This window comes from Octodon degus, unplaced genomic scaffold (assembly GCF_000260255.1).
Source record: "Octodon degus isolate 3935 unplaced genomic scaffold, OctDeg1.0 scaffold00240, whole genome shotgun sequence".
Classification (NCBI taxonomy): domain Eukaryota; kingdom Metazoa; phylum Chordata; class Mammalia; order Rodentia; family Octodontidae; genus Octodon; species Octodon degus.
Genome location: NW_004524816.1, coordinates 2,646,164 through 2,650,203, shown reverse-complemented (window position 1 = coordinate 2,650,203; position 4,040 = coordinate 2,646,164).

The following is a 4,040-nucleotide window of genomic DNA, read 5'->3' as shown; positions in this document are numbered from 1 at the left end:
TTATCCAGCATTTGAAGATTTTTTTTTTTTTTTGGTACAGGGTGACACTATGCAGCTCAGACTCATAGTGATCCTCCTGTTTTCAGCCTCCCCACTCTTGGGATTACAGGCATGTGCTACCATCCGTGTCTGGTCTCAGTGGCAGGCTCAGCTAGCCCAGCATAGCAAATGGTACCTTGGATTGAACCCCGGTCCCTGTGCTTACCTAAGCAGGCGCTTAGTCCACTGAGCTATCTTGCCAGCCTGCATTTGAAGATCTTCACCTCATCTACATCTTGCATGTTTTAGACTTGTCTGCCTTTTCAGCACTTGACCTGAAACTGTTTTCAGTCTGGGTTTTTGTGTGGTAAATTTTCTGAGGCTTCACTCATCTGAGAATATTTTTGCCAGACCCATATATTTTAGCTATGTAAAAAATCTAGGTCCTGATTCATTTTCCTTTTTTAAAAAAGTGTATCTTTTTTTTAAAAAAAGCTTTTAGAATTTCCTTTTGATTTCACATTTAAATTTTCACTGAATAGATCCAGGTAAAATATTTTTTATTTGCTAAGAAATAACAACTATTTATCACTTTGGGGCTTCATAGATCTTCTCATTTAAGTCTTTTATACTTTTTCAATTTGAGAACTCTGCCTCCATTGTTTGTCTAGTTGCTAATTCCTGTGTCTTTCCAGTTTGGTGGCTTTTACTACCTGTTAACAGCCATGCTCCATTCATGTTGCCTTGCTTGATTTTTCTGTTTTCTTTTGCATTCTCTCTACTATCTTTTGTTGTCAGCTTCTCAGTCTGGCCTTCTGCTCATTTCCTGAGGTGCAGCCACTTAATAGTTATCTCATCTGTTGTATTTACCATAACTGATTTTTCCTCATGCTTTACTGTTGAAAGTAGTCTCTTAGGAGCACTTAGGAGGCTGAGGCAAGAGGATCATTGCAAATTTGAGACCAGTCTGGGATATAAAGATATCACCAGGCCAGCCTGAAGTGCATGACGAGACCCTGGCCCAGAAAGATACAGATTTAAAAAAAAATAGTCAAGAGATGATGTTAGGAGAGGTCTCTCCTGAAAAGAAAGCGTGAAGTCAGAGCGAGAGAACATGGCTTACATAAGTACAGAGGACGAACCTCAGCTCACGCTTGGCACAGTTTCTGGCCCTGCACACCTGTGTTTTCCCCACTGTTGCTGTCAGAAGCTCTGTAAGCTGCCTCAGCATGTGACTGGTCTATTTGTATGTTGCTGTTTGTAAACACAACCTGGAAATCAAGAGGGTTTAGGGGAGGCATTCACTGCCTACCGGGGTGTGGCACATTCAGGGAGTTCGCTCTTCATATTCGCTTTCTGTCCTGCCCTCAGGAGACGAGGGAGGTGCGGTGGGGTAGAGAGGGCAGGATCAATTCTACCCGAAGTGTTCTGGGGATCTGAACAGAAAGTTGCCATCTGCAAGGAGCTTCAAAATAAATTGTATACCCTCAAGTAGTTACCTGATGTTTCTGTTAAAAAATGTTCGGCCATGTGCGGTGTGTAAACCCACAATCTGAGCACGTGAAGAACCTGAGACGGGAGGGCTGCAAGTTTGAGTCCAATTTAGGTAATTTAGGGGAATCTTGTCCCAAAATAAAGTAGGAGTGGGACTGGGACTATAGCTTCTTGGTAAGGATTTCAATTCTCCAGTTCCAAAACAAAACAAAAACCAAACACCTTCCCCCCACCGCACACACAAGATTTAGCTATTACAAGTTACGCTGCTATAAACATGCCTGCATATATATCACTGTGGTATGATGTTTTTAAAATGTCCTATTAATCAGCTTGGAAAGTGTCTCATTGATATTTGTTTCTCAATAAAATAAAATAAAATAAATAAATCTTCTGGGAAAATACTCAGAAGGGGAACAGATGGGTTGAATGGGACGCCAAATCCTACCTGTGTGAGGAATCTCCACCCTGATTTCCACAGTGGTTGGACCAGTCTACACACCCACCAATGGTGGAGAAGGGCTCCTTTTTCCTCACAGCCCATCTAAAATTCATTATTGGTTGATTTTTTGGTGATAGTCATTCTTCCTGGGGCAATATGGAATCTCAGCGTTGTTTTAGTTATCTCTCTAATAACCAGTGATGCTGAACATTTCCTCATACATTTATTTTCTGCATGTACTTCTTCATCGAGAAGTGTGCTTTCATTGCAGATGCCTATTTTTTGGATGAGTCTTTAAATCTGGGTGTTCTGAGGTGGAGGAAGGGGTAAAAGAAGAAAGAAAAAGAAAAAAATGATAAAAAGATAAAATGGAAGCAAAGCTTTGTCAATAGGAAAGGGGAGCTGAAGGGAGGAGAGGGCACTGGGAAAAAGAAAGAAATCAAAATAGTCCCTGTGCCAGGTGTGGTGGTGCACGCCTGTAATCCCAATACTAGGGAAGCTGAGGAAGGAGAGTCATTGCAAGTTCAAGGCCAGCCTCCTGACCTACAGATAACAAAATATATTGTGTACAAGTACAAATTCCCTATGATGAACATGACCATGATGTGTATCTAAAATGGACCTATAAACTTAATTGAAGAAAAAACGAGGGAGAGAGGAAAAAAAGCTTTTTATGAATCCAAATGGTTATTGGGATCAAGGTACTACTATATGAGAGAAAAAAAGATGAAAACCAGTAAGTATTCTCTGCCTGATTTTGTGTAAGAAATGAGAGAATAAAAATATGTGTGGAGTAGTTGATCATATTTGAATAATAACACAAAAAATGACATACAGCCCAATTAAAGTGATTTCTTATGACAGGAGGAAATGGCAAACAAGGTTAATGAAGATGACCTTGATTAGGATTTTTGTATTTTAAATATGTAAATGATAAAAATCTATTGAAAAAATACTAATAAGTCTAACCTGTGGTGTGTATCTGTTACCTTCTAGAAACATCAGAAGAAAATTATCTATTGATTTGTTCTCCCCTAATACTGTGGGGACAGAGAAAAACTATTATGTCTAACAGAATGAAAGAGAATAACCTAAGAGGGCCAGAGAGATAGCTCAGCGAATAAATAAGTGCCTGTCTGGAAGGGCCAAGATCCTGAATTCAATCGCCAATGCAAAAAAAAAAAAAAAAAAAAAGAAAAAAGAAAAAGAAAAAAGAAAGGAAATAACCTGAGAAGCAATGACTAAACAAGATATGCAATTATGCAATAAATACATGGCATTGTGGAGAGTTATGATGTGAAACATTTGTAAAAATAGAGCCAGCAAAATAGTTCAGCACTATAGCTCAGCAGTCTAAGCGCCTGCTGAGGCAAGCGCCGGGGCCAGGGTTTGATCCCGACACCACATGCCACCCTGACCCTTCCCCCGGGCGCACTGAGCCTGCGTTGCACACCTGTAATCCCAGTGCTGTGAAAGCAGGAGGATCGTTACAAGTCTGAGCTGTGTAGTGAGACCCTGTACCAGATACATTAAAAAGGAAGTATTAGTAGGAAAATGTGATTCAAGCTAGCATACATGTAAAGTATGATCTTTTTATAGTAAATAAAAATTTTGGAAAACTACACCAAAATGTTAATGTGAGGAGACAAGAGATTTTTCTTTAAACTTCATTTTCTAATGTGGTTAACTAATAAATATTTTATATAGCAACCCAGAAACAATTAAAAATACAGCACCTTTTGCTTTCTCATTAAGTAGGATCTTCCTGAGCTTGCTATTGGTGACATGTGGCAGTGGCTGAAGCATCAACAGTCACTGAGTAATAGCGGATGATTATAGATACTGTACAGGATTAAAGGATGGAATTTTCAGAACAAAGGGAGAGGAGAGTTGGTCCTCTGCTGTACTCCAAGGGAACAGCTGAGGCAGACAGCACCTACCCTACCTCACATTGACCCTCCCAGTAGACCTACTCTCATTGCAGAGTGTGCGGTGGCCATGACTGCACTACCACACGGCCTGCGCAGCACACCACTGCACAGCACATGGCCTGCACAGCTCACGGCCTGCACAGCATATGGACTACAGAGCACATGTCCTGTACAGCACACTACCTACATGAACT